General features: G+C 34.9%; 1 protein-coding gene across 1 annotated transcript in view; it reads left to right on the forward strand.

Annotated features, from left to right (window-relative positions):
• The first annotated feature begins 9,471 nt into the window (after nucleotides 1-9,471).
• The window catches only part of LOC137918723 (potassium voltage-gated channel protein Shaw-like), an 82,072-nt gene continuing 72,092 nt past the window's right edge, over nucleotides 9,472-19,451 (forward strand). The window contains exon 1 of the mRNA XM_068761606.1: nucleotides 9,472-9,642. The gene's annotated coding sequence lies outside the window, so the exon portion shown is untranslated. The remainder of the gene's footprint in view (nucleotides 9,643-19,451) is intronic.

A 19,451-nucleotide genomic window follows, 5' to 3' on the forward strand; every position in this document is an offset into this window, starting at 1 on the left:
ACACTGACGTAATCGCTAGATGAATTACAAGATAGATGGCGTCTAGCAACAGATTAAGAAGAAAACGAAACAAATAATGTAATCTTAAAAACTGAATATTGTTTGGGCGTTGTTAAAATAAATTGAGAATTGTAATAATATTGCTATATAAAAAGCCGCCATATGTGAAAGTTCCCGCGGACGTCGTCACAACGCTCAACCGTTTGCTCGTCTCGCTCACTCGCACGGCGTGCACTATACGCGCTCTTGCTTGCGCCTTGGCAGGCAGCCAAGGCGCAGCACTTGCGCCCGCGGCGGTTGCAGTTCTCGGGGAGTCGGGTTTGAACTAGGGAACGATGCGCAGCCGCTCGTAGGCGCATTATTCATTTTCCGGGCACAAATTATGTTAATTATTCAATAAACGTTTTTCCACATTACAGAATCTTATTTTTTTACATGAACACATGCAATACTTGTGATGTGATGTCTGTGAAACCTACACTCCAATAACAATTAAAAAAAAAAGAAAACTTACAAGATGAATACAAATTTTAAATAATATAACCAGGTAGATTTATAGACCTACTCACGCCGTTTCTATCAACTCAGCTATTTCTCTATGTATCAAAAAAACATTTTTTCTGACTTCTTTTCATCCGATAAAGACCCTCCGCGACGAACAAATGGAATAGCAGGTACATGAATGGAACGACGGCATCGACAACGTGGAAGTTCTTCCCGGACGCCGTCGCGGCCTACCGCGCGCTCCGTAGCATGGAGGTGGACGCAGTCTTGGTCCACCTCTTCACGGGGGGTTCTCTGAGTACCTTCATAGGTTTAAGCTCAGGGAGGACCCCTCGTGCTTCTGTAAACCGGGCGTGTACCAGATGGAATTATGGAATGATAGAAGGAAGAAAAAAAGATATTGTAAACTATAGAAGACGTCGACAAAATAAATAATTAATGTAAAAAAATTGTTAAGAAACATACCCTGTTCCCAACGAAATAGGGGTGGAAGCAGAGGTCCCAATAGCGCAGACCTCAAAAAAAATGTCCTCCGCAGGCATAGACCTCCTGCACAAATCGCAATCATGACTGCTCCACATTCTAAATAGATTTAGCCACTTCCGCACATGCAGTGGTAGTCGTGCAATGAAATACACTGCCCGCCAGCCCGCTGATAAATGCGTATGCGGCAAACAATGCGAATCACACAACCGCCACCGCAAAATTACTCAACACGTGCTTCACCCCTCCACGGGGCATCTTCAGGAGCCATGCTACACCGATTAGTGTTAACACAGACTCTGTGTTTGGCACTAATCGGTGGTCATATGCGGAAGTAGCTAAATATTGGTCCTTTTCTTACTTAGGATGGACTTCCGCGAGGTAACGCCTGATTCCATTAAATACTAAATAGATTTAATACACATTGATTTTTATACACCACAAAAATATTTTACTAGGTATCTTAAAATAATATAATATGTATTAATCAACATCATTTGAGCTATAATACATCAAAAACTGGACAAAGACCTGTAAAAAAACGGACCGACCAAAGACTCCCAGCGACTTTGAACACGTTGACCTTCTACCTAGTGGGGACCTATCCACGCCGCGTCTACTATACATGTGAATGTTTACCATATATATATAAAAAGATATTAAAAATACACATCACGATCCTATAGGTGCAATAAAAACAAACAAATTACACGAAAAACAATAACGATTTGTACACAATGGAATTTAAAATAAAAAAGGAGCAAAAACTAAACGATTTCAACGAGGTATATCTACAAAAATAAAACATTAAACAAACCAAAATAAAAGTCGAAAACGCGCAGGCTTTTCAATTTACATAGTTAGTCTAGTAATTTTGCGGTTACGAAGTTGTTTGAATTGGTACACAGATTTTTGTGTTATGTTTCGTTTAGTTAAAAATAAAGTAACTTTTTTAATAATGCTTATATAGGATGATTGATTATAAATATATTACGTTCACACTGTCGTTTATCATACACTGTCATTTGATGTATCAATAAAAATCGGCGACCGTTGTCGTCATCTGTACCTTTGAAGTGGCTGCCACATCTTCTACGGAACCCGCAGCTGTTCCTCAGTACTGTGCAAATACACCAATACCTCACTTTGCGTCGTAGTTATGTTCCAAAAAAAACACGAGGCAAATTGAAACGCCGCAAAGTGAATTACGATTTTCTATAGCAAACCATGTAAAGATCGAAGATGGGTTCCAGGGCTACGAAAATACTACTTTTTAAAAAAAATTGAACAAAGTAAACATGTACAAAACAAAAATAATAAAATTCTGCCAATAAATAAATTGGAAAAATATATACCTTTTTGTAACCAGAAACAACACATAAAAATTTATATAAATTTATTATTATCTTTTAACAAAAGCACAACACACTATCTAATTGAAACTAAACTCTAAAATTAGCAAAACAAAGTTAAAATAAAACTGCATTCAAATTGCGTTGTTTTTAGTTAGAAAGGGAATCCCCGAGTTTTGATGGCATGGAGCAATTAGAAACAAAAGTGTTGCCATCTTTTGGAAAAAAAATTAAAGACTCGAACCCAAAACAACGCTACCGCGAAAATCTAACGACGCACAGTGAAAATTAGTACTAATTAAGCAGCGACGCAACTTCGAAAAAAACGCAAAACGAAACGACGCAAAGCGAGGTATTGGTGTATGTACAATTCTATCTTGACACACGCAATAAAGATGACCCTTATGTTTTTATTTCACAAAACACTTATTAGAAAGTATTGTGTAAACCGTACGAGATATATCGTTTACACAACTCACTAGTTCAACTTCTATATTTGCATTTTGTATATATATCTAGGTCATTCAGAATATGCTAATGGGGTTTATTTCAGCGGAATATTTCTGTTGCATCCATTTAGTGTTTTCTAGAATACTATACGTCAGCGAGCGTGTATGGGTGGGTGTAATAAATATATTTCATGCTCTGAAACCAGACAATACGCGTCTCTGAGAACTAATCCACTATAATGTACCCTATTTATATGAATTACATTTGTACTTCATATTTATTAAATTCTGTTACTGGCTGTTTACATACATTTAAAAAAAAAACATTAATTTTAATTTCGTACATTAGATTCTACGATAAAAAACAGACTTCTTTCCCGCCATTATTGTAAGTTTCTTGTTTAGAAATTATTTATTTTGAAAATGGAGTGGGGAACTATAGAGAATAGGATTGCAGTAATCGCACTCTACAAAATAGGCAAGGAGCCAGCTGACATTTTTGATACATTGAAAAAGCCATCACCACCATCCAAAGGTACACTGAAACCATGTCTGTTGATGACCGTGAGAGATCCGGCCGACCGTCAACCCTGGCCCTATCTGCCCATTATTCTTCTACCAACCAGCTGTTTAAGAGGAATTTTTCTCTTTAGATAATCTTCTCTTGAAATATACTTGTTGATTCTAAGTTAAAACAGTATGTCATGTGAACAATGTGGCTGTTAGATGTAGGCAATATAGCGGCCCTATTGTGGGACACAAGTTGGAATAGATAGGCTTGTAGAGATGGACATATCTTAGCGCAGGGACGCGCCACGCGGCCTTTCGGTGAATGGTGTTTTCCTACCATAAAGGAGGCCTTTGGAGACGCGGGAGTTTGGGGTGGGGGCCCTAAACTTCCACTAGCTTCGGCGAATCGGAGGCGGACGATGGTTCGACGTGGTCTCGAACCATCATCATAGCACCACGAGGGTTTTGAGAGCAGCGTTAACCATACACGCATACTCCGGAACGGGCTATCTAAAATAGCACGGCGCGAGGGAAGACTGCGTGGCGATCCCTGACCGGGAGATACCGCGGTCCCGCGTTAGGAATCCCACATAGCCCTGTCCTCCCCCCAGAGGTGGGCATCTTGAACGTCTGGAATTTTTCCCCTCCCGGAACCAAAAAAAAGGTGGACACATCTTTACCTACACTGGGCAGTCAGTTCGATTTCTTATTTTAATGACAACCCATCATATATATATAGTGCTATTGGTAAAATAATTATATACATATATAATATGTTAATATATTTATTTTCTTGGATATATATTTATATAAATAAAACCTTGAAAAGGCTGAAATGTTAAAAAAAGTAACCATAAGTGATAGAGTATAATGATCTATCAGATATCCAACAAAAAGCTTCAGCTTTTATAATAACGCATTTAGGAAAACGTGATATAAAATCGATATAGCCTTAATATCTCGAACGTTCATGCAGTGTTGCATTAAAAATCGATTATCTGAAAATGAATACTTCACATGCCGTTTAAAATGGCGTCTAATGTTCCTTTGGCTTCTGTCTTTGCTATTACATTTTTATAAGTAGCACGTTGTAAAGAAAATGGTTAATAAATATTCACTAGACTATCGATAATATATCCATTTAATTTATTTATTTATTTTTTCTCTGTTTCTTTATTCTTTTTGAGATGATTGCGATCCAAGTTAGTTTGATGTTTTTATATAATTATGTATTATGCTGTATTTATTATAACACTTTTATTAAAGAGTAATATTTATTTAAATTATTTATTTATTCTTCTGAATAAATTTTTTCCTATCAAATAAAACTTTTGCCAAAATTTTTTCCAGTCCTCGTAACAGACGTGATAGCCTTTTTCGGTATATATATATATATATATATATATACATATATATAATTGAACCGTAAACGATGGTAGCCCAGATAACGAGAACTGACATTTACGGTCATATGTTGCAAGTTCGATTCCCTGGATACAATCTTATATAGTTCACACTGTGCATTTATTATACAGGATTGCAACTGTTCAAAATAAAGATTCAGAGGATGGGCAACAGCGTCATGTGCATATCATAATATCATACTATGATGGCCAACCCGCCTGCCAGGCGTAGAGATTGTGGTGTAACATAACTCTTGAAGATGCCCCGTAGAGGGGGGAAACACGTGTTGAGTGAATTAACGATGATAGTTGTGTAATTCGCATTATTTACCGCATACGCATTTATCAGCATGCTGGCGGACGGTGCACTTTGTTGCACGACTACCACTGCATGTGCGGAAATGGCTAAATATTGGTTCTTTTCTTACTTAGGTTGGACTTCCGCAAGGTTTCGCCTGATTCCGTTAAATATTAAAGTATATCCTTCTATAGATATCTTTGAGAGAAATCTACGCCTTGCAATTGACGACTAGGGCCTGATACGACGACAATGAACCGTGAAAGAACTATAATATTAAATTAAAATTTGACTAAAAAATTAACTTTTTTTTATTCTAATGACGAACACAGTGGTATAATATATGATACAAAATTAAAAAAAAATTGTTAAAATAATTATTTACACGTAGAATGCATTTAACATTTTACTGTCTAAAGATAACAAGAGCATATTAGTTAAAATAAACACAGTTGCTTTTTAGTTGTATGTAACTAAAATTAAATTTAAATCTAGTTATAAATTAATTGCAAGTATAACAATGTATTTCCTTTGTCACTCCTGTACAGAAGTTTTCAGAGTTCATTTATTTCCTGTCCAGTACAAATTCTTGGAGCAACAAATTAAAAGTTTTATAACAAAGTTGCTTCCTTGGCATTCATCCTATGACTCCAGGCGATGCCGGATTGTACAGTTAGTATACCAGTGTACTAATTGAAGAAAATTTCTATATATAAATAATAAATATCAGTAGAAATACTAGGATATTTCCAATAGAACCATCTGTCTACCTTGTTGATGTTCAATGATGCAGACCGAACCGAATCTACCAACTGCGCACGTTCATAGGTTTTTGCAGAAAGGTTGTGCAGTATGATATAAATAAAAATAAGACTCAAGAGTAATACAGAGGTTGAATAAACCCTTTGTCAAGTAAAGTAGTAAATATCGTGAAAATGTAATAAAATGGTGTTTACTGAAAACTATCTGAGAAAAAGTTGTCAAAAAATCAAACAATTTTTTTTTGTAATGACTTTTAAAAATTTTATTTGACAATGAATATAGTATAGATCTATGTACATAGGTGACACGAGTTACGTCACTTGACCCTCATAATGATAAGGTTCCTACAATTTAAATTCAAATGCATTATGGACACCTTAAAGTGGGAGGGAGATAGAACAGTTTTGCCGTTTTAAAATTGTATACTTTTCAGATTTTCGGATTAACGAATGTAGCTCTTATCGCATAGTATATAAAGCGGTTATAGAAAAGCAAGGTTTTCAGTTCATTACAAAATGAAATGTGCTTCTGTATCGGCAAAGTTAGGGTGGATATTCTTATGACGTAATTCGGGATAAATTTTTCTGTAAATTTATTTTTATGATACAAATTGATGACTTGAACTGTAATATAGGGAAAGCTATTCCATTGGAAGTTTTTGTGTTTTTTAATTTTTTTTTATGTAAGCCGCAAGGCGTCTAATCTTTTTTATAGATTTTCCATAGGACCATTTTCAAGCAGGCGATGGACGCCCACGGCAAGGCATACACCAGCCCCAAATATCGCCACGGAGATCCGTCCTGTGCTGCACACATCCAGCGATTGCCCACGATCTTAACTATATCGTCGGTCCACCTAGTGGGAAGCTTGCCCACGCCGCGGCTACCGGATCGTGGACGCCACTCGTGAACCTTTCAGCCCCATTGATCACTATAAATTAATATAATATTCTTTTAAAGTCATATAATGCGAGCTCTTTTTTAGTTTTAAATATTAATTGACAAGAGAAATATTCACCTAATTGTACTTTACATAAAATTTTAACGATATTTAAATTTAGAATTGCTACAAGTGATTTAAAAAATGGTTCTTCATTTCAATTCATAGACACTTAATGGAAGGCTTAGGTCTTCTCCCAGAGATACCAGAGATACCTCTTGGCAAGCGGTAGTATTATGGTACGTGAAGTACGCTGTTGCCAATTTGAAAACTTATTAGATGATCAGTGGCAATTCTGTCCCGGGAATCGAGCCCGCAATCGACGCTAGGAAATCTCAGTCAACCATTGCTTGGCTACCAGTGCTCATAAACAAATGCACACTTAACTTAGAAAGGGACTAATATAAAGCTACTTCCGCTATGTAGCAGTAGTCGTGCAATGAAGTGCACCGCCCGCCAGCCCGCTGATAAATACGCGTGCGGTAAACAATGCGCAACACAACTACCACTGTTAATTCACTCGACACGTGTTTCACCCCTCCACGGGGCAACCTCAGGAGATGTTAGGCCGACCATTGCCAAACACTGAGTGAATCACACTCGGTATTTGGCACTCGGTATATTAGTCCCTTTCTTAATTAGGTTTGAATCTATTAGAAAAATACACACTTGACCAACGCAGTACTGAGTGAAACAGCTTTTGTAAATTATTCTAGAGGTCCAACAAATTTAAATCATTGTGAAGTGCATTTGAAATGGAACAATTATAATTTTTATACCACAATAAGTTAAGACAATTTAAATCTTTCATTACAATATATTCGACTAAGCTATTTGAATGTTATATATTTATGTTTATATTTCTAATGATTCTTTCGATTTCATTTGTTACATTTATTCATTTGTTTCATATAAATATAATAATTTGCCCAATACTTTGATCTATTGTTTCATATGAATATATTAATTTTTCCGATACTTCGATAGAAAATATTTATAAATGATATTTAACTCGAGCGCAGTGGATGCCAGGCGGTAGAGTACTGAGATTTGCGATCGAAGTCGTTGATTCGATTCCCGGGATACAATGTCATTATTCAAGCATTGTGCATTAGTTATATAGTATTACCACTTCTTATTAACGAGTTTCAAATGATGGGCACCAGCGTTCTTTGCGTACAATAGTATCACACTGTAGCCAAGCAAGAAAAGGACCAATATTTAGCCACTTTCGCACATGCAGTGGTAGTCGTGCAACAAATGCACCGCCCGCCAGCCCGCAAGGTTAATTACTCGTAACTAAATAAAAGACATTTTTCACTGTTTAATATAATGTTTTACCATTTGCAATACATGTCTGTTCGTGATTCTTGGCGTAGATTTCGATTTTTATCACTGTGATGGGTGTACTTAACTGTCAATAGATAAATAAACAAAGAATATTTTGAATTTGTAATAGTAAATGGTTTTAGTTTCTGTACTATTTGTTATAATTCAGGTTCACGCTTTGTTCTGTTTAACTTTTTGCTCTATTTATTTGCTTTATTCTTATATTGCAATATGTTTTAATTTAATTTTTAATTTCCTATTTTCGCACTAAATTTATCACAAATTATCAACGTGTGTATATATATATCACACCCACACACGCTTTTATATATATATACATATATATGTGTGTCTGTTTATATTTTTAACATAATAAACAACATAACTTCAACCGTAAAACTCAAGACTGCAAGGCATAGGTCTTCCCTAAAAATATCTGTGGGGGATATACCGTTATCACCACAATTGGAAGACGGGTTGCCGATCACAGTGTGGTATGCAAACGTCGCTGCTGCTCATCATCACGAAACTTGTTTGTGAGCAATAGCAATAGCAATTAATGCACAAAGTGGAAATTATACAAGGTTTTATCACGGGATTCGATCCGTGTCCTTTATCACAGGGCTACAATTGGTCAAGTCGAAATATTTCCACAGCAGGATCTGTCGTCTTATCTTACTCAGCCCAAACGCTCATTGTTGGACAAAGAGCTACTCAATATATTCTGCCAATAGGAACGGTTGAAAGCAGCTTGCATCCAGCTTCTTCAGACATTAAATAGGTTTTCTGTCCACCTTCTTCGTGGTTAAGTTCCGGACATTTAGGCACCAGCGATTGTTTGTCCTGAGCGCTATGTAGCATTCCTTCTGCTACTTCAACTTGCCAATCTGCTGCGTTTTATCAGATCCTTTCATTCGTCCACAAATGTTCGATCTCATAGGGAAATTCTTAACAAAGCTTTCTCCGTGGCATGTGCGACTGTGATCTTGTGAAATGCCTAGAGTCAGAGATCACGTTTCAATGACTCAACAAATATAATTTAAGTTTCGTATATATACAGGTGATTTGATATAGGTGTAAAAACTTCAGAGGTGGATGTATAATTCATTTAATGTCAATTAATATATTGTGTATTAGAGTTTATGTAAGATTTTACACCTATTACCAAACATCCTGTATAAGAAAGTCGATAACGATGCTTTCAAACTTTTGCGATAACAAGTAAGCAATACAATCAAGAGAAGACAATAAAATCCGGTCATGTATATACGCTTTATCCGTGTTCCGCGATATTTCGAGTGGCAACACTAGCGTTGTAGAATTTTCAAATGGCGCATGCGCCGCCCTCCCCTACGTCTCGTTCGCGTCAGTATCGCGTTGTCGGAGCGGCGTTCGCTCGCGCTGCCAATCGGCGGCGGGCATTCGAACATGTAATTCGAAATTCGAAATTCAAAATCGGCCCGGACAAATTGACGGTATTATAAGATCCAGTGTGCTCTAGTGATGTGCGACGAATCGTTAAGGTTGTATGAATTTTTAACGGTAAAGTTCGTGAGTTGTGTTTGGGGGAAGTACAAGACGGTGAAAACTACGGCCCCTTTATTTCTACACAGGTTTGTAATTAGGATTACCTTGCGTGCGAACGGAATGAATAATGTTAATTTTGAATGTTTTATTTCAACTGTTACATAAACCGCCTAAACACAGTTTCGTATACAACTACTAGTATTAATCAAATATAAATAGACGTAAAAAAGATCTAATATTTTTTATATAGATAACATATTAATAACAAAAAAAAATATTTTTTTACTATCTGTCCCTGTAGATTTTTTACTTCTAGAAGCTATTGGCCTGTAGCATTCACAGATAAAAAAAACAATTCATCATATTTCAGCAACGATCTCTTTATTCTATACGTATATCTATGATAATGTAACATACAATAAAAATTAAAATTTGAAAAACTTTTATTATTTTATATTACTATTTACTTCTATTTTCTAAAAAAAAAGTTTAAATTACATCGATTTGTCTCAGTAAAATCTAAGACATACATATATGTTATTAAAAATCCGTTGAAACTACAACTTTGAGGAGATCATATTACTACAAGGCTTAGTTATGCTGATTATCTTCTATAATAGTACCGTAATATCTTTTTGGAGTCTTTTATTTATACTTTTATCAGTAAACTATAATTTGTTTCTTCTTTCTTTCTTCTCATTGGTCGGTTCTGGTGCTCCTACTGCTTTCTCTAAGCGGTAACAGAACAACCAGAAACACAAAGAACGCAAAAATCGACGCATGAGAAGCCTAGTCTTTTAAATCTCTTTATACCTATGATCTGGATGCTGATTCTGGACTGTTGGCAAATTGATGACCTGCAGATGTGACGGAGACAGTTGCCCGGAATCCCGTGGACAGCGCACCGATAGTTTCGATCCTTAAAGAACTAAACAACAAGAATAGTATCGTCGACTGTGAAAATTTGGTTCCAGATTCTTTCAAATTGGACTTTTTGACACAACCAATCATCATTTCAGCTGTGTTATGTATATCGATAAACTTAGACCTCACTTAATGGAATCGATTGGAAGCGACATTATTATTGAAGCTGTACCCAGTCTTTCAACAACTTATAAATCTATCCAGCTGGACGTTCTACAGTGCGGTTGCCAATATAGTTTCCACTACAGAAGTACCAGTGATCATCTATTCTGCACCCTTTGTTTCCAAAAACAAATACCACTACTGCTTCTTGAATATGCTAGACTATCTCAGTTACTTAACGTCGTTAACTGACTTCAATTCTTCTTAGATCTTATTGAGAAATATGGAGTATAGTCCACTTCATTGTAAGTTGTGATAGAAGGTTGCTATTTTTGATCACTTATGATGAACCTGCGCTATCAGTTGCGATTGCTTTGAAAATTGTGTCGATATTATCTATCTGTCCATTGTATTGGTCTTATATCTTCGATTTTGTATCTAAATTTCTCGAGGTCACCTTCGTCTTTGCGGTCAATGTTTCCAAAATACACAAGGACCTGCTGACGAATTTGATTATATGTAACTTCGTTAAGGACAGCTTTAATTCTACTTCGATCGACTGTACCTTTGTCGTTACAACCTATCTAAATTTACTTTGTCAAAATAATGTCCTTTTAAATAAATTATTTAACACCCCTGTATTCTTTATTATCACTAATAGGCCAATTAGCAAATTGTGATTCATTTTAAACTCAACAGCGTCTGACAAAGCCAGGGTAATCAATCAACCGTTTCTACTAAATGTAGATGAAATTTCACCACAGACGCCTTTTGTGTGGCGTAGCGACAATTGGATATTTGGTTTGAATATAATTCAAATTTCGAACGTTTCAAACTTCGTAATCGAATATGAATGATAAGGCATTATTATGTACTTTATTACGTCTCACTATCAAAACGAAATAAATAGCTTCATAAAATTACTTTCTTTTGTAGGTCAATGTGTACGATTTTATAATATCGTCGTTGTTTCAAACCAAAGACATTCATTGTTAGGTATAGGTTTCCAAAGATATCCATGGGTGGATTTACCATGATCATCTCACCTGGCAGGTGAATTAGCGGTGATGTTACTATTGTACGTAGATGATGCGGCTGCCGAGCGACTAAAAACATCTTTATAAGCAATGGCAGTCTTGTTTAAATAATTTAAGTTTGTATTCAGGTAACCGATATCACGACCTATGATCGTTTCATTTTTAACGCTAGTCTACCACTGCTTTATTATATGCCCTTGTCTAATTCTTGTACTGTCTCTAAATTAACAGGTATTACGTTAAAAAAATTTCATCATCTCCACTTTGAAGCAGTAATATATTCTATGTTACTGCTAACAGGAATATATATCACCTTACTGATCATATGAGAGGGCCGACGCCCAATGAAACGCATATGCCTCTCCCAAAAATCGTCATGATGACCAGTTCTGAACTTACCGCATCTAGCGACTACCATCAACTTTATATCGTTGGTCTACCTAGTGGGGGGTGTATCTATACATATCCTATTTTTCTTTATAAAAGAATAATCCAAAATTTTTTTAGGTTAAAATCGTTTATAAGTAAAAATGGCTATCATAGTACTCTATAATATTATTCTAGTTTGTATCAAATTGCGCTGTTCGAGCATTTTTATGATGTACACTAGTGATCAATATCAGTAATTCACTGTGGAATATAATATCATTGTCATAATTTAACCCACAGGATGTGTACAGCTAGTTGTAAACCTCCTAAAAGGTTGTATCCAACAAGAGTAAATAGTTTAAATAATGAAAATATATGGAAAATGATTTTAAGTTTTCTGCTTGAGAATTATTTGCTCTACTTGATATTGTGATCACAATTGTAAGAAAATTAGATAGAAGAGACCAAAAGGGCAATCAACACTTATGGACTGGAAAAAGCGTTGGCAAATGTTTTATCAGACAAGGATTATATATATATATATATATATATATATATATATATATATATATATATATATAGGTAACGTCTTATAAATAAGTATGCCTTACTATTTGATCACAGTATTATTATACTTGCTTTAAATTTATTTTCATAGTTATAAAGTATCTTTTATTATTCCGACTAAATAGAAACTATAATCTATAAAGTAACTATAATAAAGTTATAGAGCTTTACCACAAATAAAAAGTCATAAAGTAGAGATGCGACTCAACCAATAAAACTGCTTTCATTTATGAAATACTATCGTAAGTTTTAATACTTAAAGACTTTTTTTAACTTTTATAGCTCTAAGTTTATGCCAGTTAACTTTCATTGTTTTATTACTATACTAATCAATTATACAGAGTATAAATAATAAATCAAGTACATAAGTATACATCATAAACAGAAACTATATTTTATTTTAAAAAGTTAGCAGACCCTTTTGTTCCGTTAACTGATTATCGATGAAGCTGTAAAAGACTCCAAGATAAGATATCTACCGAGAAAATTGTAAACAGAATCAGATGTTGGCTAAACTGGTCATTGTAATCTTTGGTGGAAGCCTATAGTTTACAGGGGTAGCGTATCGGCTGAAGAATTTTAGTTTGGAAACATTGAATAGTAGCGTAAATAAACTCAAAGGATACATTTATCTGCAACAAAGATCTCCGATAGCAAAACTATTCGTACATTCATACCTTCGTACATTCGAATAGATTTCTATTCAAACATCGAATTCTCCATCGCTGCCTATTCTAGATTGGTCTCAGTTCAAAGCGCTGGTCATAAACGTGGCAATGCGGGCATAAAAAATAATACTTCGTTCCATTTTTAAAAAAATTTTAACCGACATCAAAATGTTGCGTTTCAATTCCCCCACCTATTTTTGTTTTAACGCAACTCTGATATTTCTTCAATTCGTATTGTTCTTTTGTCTTCCAGTGTACTTGCATATAAATATCGGGTATGATTAAAAGTTTACCCATAAATATAAAATATTTAATATGTGACCATATTATGTTGATGTATCTCACATATAACTCTTTGGATAAAGTCATTACAGTGTTCTGTTTTAGAAAAATAATTAAAAATTAAAGGGTAGTGGTCAGAAGGCCTGGTCTGATTTTACATCAGCTCGGTACTGCCCTGATGATGGTGGTAGCCAGTCGCACGATCTCCCAGGACTGGTCGGATATATATTCAACCTAAATTACCGTAGGTTATTTTTACTATAAAACTCGCACCTGTGAATAAATATCACAGTTATAATATACATATATAAATATATGTACGATTTGCTCCGCTGACAGTAAACCCAAAGATGGCTTACGATGAAGGAAAAGAAACCGAAAGCAGATGATGTGATTGCATTCTAAAACAATAAGAAAAGAGATAAACAAGTAAATAAAATAAAACTAAAAAATAATACATAATTATGAAACTATGAAGACATGCAAAATGTTGAGCTCTAACTTATAACTAAACGCTACTTAATATTGAAGCTTTTGTAATATTTGTTGAAAACTTACCCCTTTGGGATACGGGGCGATATAAAGGTTGTGGCGTGAATTAAAAGTTGCTCCGAGAATGAAAAGAATCAAGACGTGAATTTATAACGTAAATTCGAATTGGCCCCGGCGCGTGAGAAGACACGTAGCTGGTGAACGCAACCGACACAAAGAGAGTGCGTCGGTGCGTGTGACGTCATATAGCTAGTGAACGCGACCGAGGCCAGGGTCCTTCTCCCGGGCAATGGGTCTGAACTGCTGTGGCTGGTACTTGGGCGCATTGGAATTTTTGTTATAAAAACAAAGGTCCGTTGAACCAATAGCACGCTTCCACGATCCCCCGCCACTTGAGATGTACCGTTCCCCTCCAAAATTCAACAATTTTTTACTATATTGCGATTTATGAGACGTTTCTCGTGTTTATATTTTTTTGGCTAAAATTTTAAATAAGATTTATGGGACGTTAACATGCAACGTTACAACAGTTTACTTCCATATATAGTCCTAAAAAATATAAATAACAAAATTCGTTTATTCTACATAGGAACTTTTAACTGAACTTTTATTGACCTTCAACTTATTATTTATTTTTTTGACTTTACTCTGCAAGCCAGAAACTTCACAACACATATTTTAATAAAGTTTAACAATACTAATTTAAACATAAACACTATCAGATACAGCCTAAACGAAATCACCTCGTACCGATCGTCGACTTATTATTTATTTATTTTTATAATCTATTTTATTTTTGACTCTACTCTGCTTCGCAAGGTGTTATAGTTTTGGAGAAGAAGCAGGAAGAAACTCCACAATGACACTTCCTTTAATAAAGTTTAAGACAGATTTATACATATACACTTTATCAGATATAGCCTAAATGAAATAAAAATAATCAGGCTTCATCACTGCCAACGATGTTTATCATTTAAATATTCGTTTATGTTTTGTGGCATTTTATTAAAAATCTTAATCAGTTTATTAAAATTGAATTAGAGACTTTTTGCAGTCGAAACATAGGTACAGTCAGTTTTTCACGGTGCCTTGTCAATACACCATGGATGTTCCCTGTTATTTTGAATTTACTATAACTATTTTAAATGTACAAAATATTATTGTAAATATATTTTGAGGTTACTGTAATAATATTGGCTGTTTTAAACTCATTTCTTAAAGAGATCCAAGCCGTGAATAGCGCGGGTGGCTCTCTTTTGCAAAACAAATATGTTTTCAATATTCCAACCTCTATTAACTGATTTAACTGCTTCTAGATTTTCTGTCTCAAATATTAACTAAGGTTTACGTTTAAGTAAAGCTAATATGTTAACATAAAAGCATCTCAATGAATATAACGGTGACACAATTATGGGTGGAGTAAGTTCTAACCACAAAGCAGACTAATTAAATTTATAATTAAAATTTCATGTCCCCAGTGTACGATGAAAAATATAAAAACAAAAACGATGAATAAAAAGTTTAGAATGCTTGAAAGTTATCTCAAAATCATACGTCGAATAGATCGAAGGGTATAAAACGTAGATAACTTCAATTATAATTAATTTATTTTACGAGGGAAGGGCAAAGATAAAGAGAAAGACAGGGAGGGAAATTTATAAGAGAAGTTTAAAAAGTAGATAACTTAAATCTGATTAATCCGGCTTACGTGCGAAGAACAAAGATAAAGAAAAAGAGAGAGAAAGAGAAAGAGAAATTTTTATAAGAGAGGTTTAAAAAATAGATAACTTCAAAAAGAATTAATCCAGCTTACGTGTAAAGAAAAAAAGAAAGAGTGAGAGGTAATTATAAGAGAGGTTTAAAAAGTGGATAATATCAAATAGAATTCATTTGGCTTACCAAGGAAGGACTTAGATAAAGAAAAGAAGAAAGAGAGATTTATTAGAGAGGTTTGAAAAGTAGATAACGTGAAATAGTGTTAATCTGGCTTACGAGGAAAAACTGAGATAAAGATAAAGAGAGAGAGAGATTTGTGATAGAGGTTTAAAAATTAGATGACTTCAGATAAAATAAATCGGGTTTATGAAGTAAACATATAGATAAGAGAAAGAGAGAAGAACAGAGATAAAGCGAAAGATAGACTAATTTATAAGAGAGATTAATTTGCGTTATTTCTAAATAAACATTCGTGAAACAAGCTATATATAAGCATCCTCACAGATTAATCAGATGTTTGAAAACGACTTATATCTGGCGTGTTCCAAAGACCTGAATAAAATCGTATGACCCACTCTTGGGTGAAAGATCTTATTAATGTTGTGGCATACCTTTCCTCGAAAACCAAGTAGTTATAAATTAGTCAATACAATATTTCAGGTAACGTGTCTGACGTAGATTTTTATCTTAACTTATGTCAGAAATCCGCTATGTAATAGTCTGAAGATGGAAAAGCCGGAAAGGCTAATAGTGCCCTGTACTAATCGATATATTCAGTATCACAAGATGTTGGATGAAGGCCGCTTTCGTCTGATCTTATTGGAAATCTTACTTACTCCGCTAACTCAGTGACTCAAAGTGGATCTTGGCCTCCGAAGCGAGAGACTTCCACTTTCCTCTATCTTGCGCCATCGTCTGCCATTGGTTGACATTCAATTCGCGCAAGTCTGCCTCAACGCGATCGATCCAGCGATACCTGGGTCTTCTACCCACTGGTCTTCGACCCCTCGGTTTTTCCAGGTACGCTACCTTTACGCTCCGATCCGATCCCATTCGCTCTAAGTAACCAAGCCAGCGGATTCGTTGAGCATTATATTCGCCAATGATATTTGGCTGTGCTACTAAAGTCTCAATTTCGGCATTTTTTCGGAGCCTCCAAGATCCGTCTTGATTGCTCGCTGGTCCCAAGAACTTCCGCATGATTTTGCGTTCCGTCACTAGCAGTTTTTGTTCTTCTCTCAAAGTTAGCGTCCAAGCTATTGTAAATTGTATTGGAATTCTATGAAGAAAATTCATGATCAGCAGTGAACATCATAAAGCTGAAAGAGGATGTCTTCACAATTTGTGTGTCAATGTTTGTGTATCGGATTTCCCATCTGTTCTATTTCTTGATGACCACCAAATGTGTATTTAGTTTGTAACCAATTCCATCTGGTTGTTTTGAATATCTCGTCGTTTTCTGTTTGAGTGTTATATTCATTTTGCTGATTAAATGTCCTATTTTTTGGTATTGATATAAAATAAATAAGGTCCTTAAATGCTATTTAAAACATCTTTTTATTTGACCTCAACACAAAGCTTCCCAGGATATCGTTATATAGCTCTTTGTTGGTATGTCAACCATATTTTTTTAATCAAATTATCTTTGAAGAAATTTTACAAAGCCATGACAGTCAGCAATGGAATATTTCCTTCATAAAGTAGAGACGATTAGTTGATATTAAAAACCAGTCATGACCTCATTTTTGAAGTTACTTTTATTTATAAGGAATTGATAATTTATGCAAAACCTTAATAATTTAAATCTGAGTACAGTGCTTGATCTCAATAGAACCTTCGAACAAGTACGCCTTAAATAAATACAAGACGAAGTTGTCGAAAGTGCTACGATTCAAGTTGAAGATGATTATTTATATCTGGTACAAACCGTTCAGCTTAGTAAGTCAAACTTCGATAAATAGATCACTTGCCGAATACAAATCAGATCGACGTTTAGAAAACTTCGAAACATCTCCTAGACTAAAATACCAGAATGTCTGAAGACTAAAGCCTTTGACTAGCATGTGATGCCAATGATAACATACGGATAAAAGACGAGGTCATTCACGACGGACCTCATAATAAAGCTGAAGGTAATATATAGAGAAACGAAGAGTCTATGCTTTGAGTTTCGTTCTGAATTCGATTATATATATCTGGTACAAGCCGTTCAGCATAGTAAGTCAAAGTTCAATTAATAGATCACTTGCCGAATACAAATCAGATCGACGTTTAGAAAACTTCGAAACATCTCCTAGACAAAAATATCACAATGTCTGAAGACTAGTCTTTGACCAGCGTGTGATGCCAGTGATAACATATGGATCTAAGACGAGGTCATTCACGAGGGACCTCATAATAAAGCTGAAGGTAATATATAGAGAAACGAAGAGTCTATGCTTTGAGTTTCGTTCAGAAATGAGAATTTTCGCAAGGTCATCGACATAGCTTGGAGTAGTCTGTCAGACGAGTAAGTCTGAAGTGATATTTAGTGGAGCGCAAGTCAAAGAACTTTGTCTTCGAGCATTATCATTTTTAACGAGTTTCAGAGCGTCTTCAACGATATCCAATCCTAGTTATTTCATTGACTAGATATTAGTATTTCTTCATTTTAGTTTTGACAATTTTTAACTAGTAAATGTAAGGGTCAATTATTTAATTATTATAACTACCAGATATGAAAAGTTACCATGGTAGAGAGTCTTAAATAGGTTTTCCGTAAACATTTTATCTCAACATTTTTGAATTTTATGATTCTTTGCCTTTGATTGATTCTTTGCCAAGTATAGACGTGAATGTTTAGAAGTCAATTGATACGATATTTTATTTTTAAATAAATTAATAAATTCAGAATCCCTTAGGATGTGGTGGTAGCATCTTCTAGACGGATTCTTCGGACTGGTTACTTTGTTCTAGAACACTAAAAGTACATATGTCCTTTAGGAAATAACTATACCCATAGTCGATTAACTTGAACAAATAATGGTCAATAACTAGGAATACTTTCTGTGATCTGCTGATTTAAAAGTGAAAAGAGCGTATTTTTGATTGCTTCTGAGACAAGCGTTTTTTATAGCAGCATTGGTAGAATTATTTCAAACTGGGTTAGATAGACAGAAGTCAGCTCTGGTAATAAATGTCAAAAAATTACAAGAAGGCTTTTTTAAACTTTCTACGCTGGTCGTCAGCCCCGAGAACCGTAATCAACTCTTCTTTCTACAACGCAATTTACCCGACACAGAATGAATCCATAGAATAATAATACTTTCCGGCGGTAATATGAAATAATGGAATCGAAACTGCACACACTGAACCAGTAAGCTGAAATTGCCTTACAAACCATAAATAACAACATGCAATTAACGAAAAAAAGTTCATTCGAATTTCCCGATTGATAAATCATCGAAACATTGAAATGGTTTAATATTGTTGGAGATGAATGAATTTTTGATCCAATTTTCAGATATATCGATATATCAAAGTCATAATCGGAAAATTTTGTACCAGACATGTCATTAAGAATTCAATGTGTTCGTGTCATGGACTATTGCGACTACGTTATTATTTATTTATTATTATTACTCTAAAAATAACTAGCAATTGTTTACTTTAACTAACTATTTGTAGATGTCCTTCATCGATCGCAATAACTTACTGAATTACGACCGCCCAGGTTATTTTTTTCAACAGAAGAGGAGC

This window comes from Battus philenor, unplaced genomic scaffold (assembly GCF_028537555.1).
Source record: "Battus philenor isolate CCGP_79_NKW_IND1 unplaced genomic scaffold, ilBatPhil1.0.hap1 SCAF_15, whole genome shotgun sequence".
Taxonomy (NCBI): domain Eukaryota; kingdom Metazoa; phylum Arthropoda; class Insecta; order Lepidoptera; family Papilionidae; genus Battus; species Battus philenor.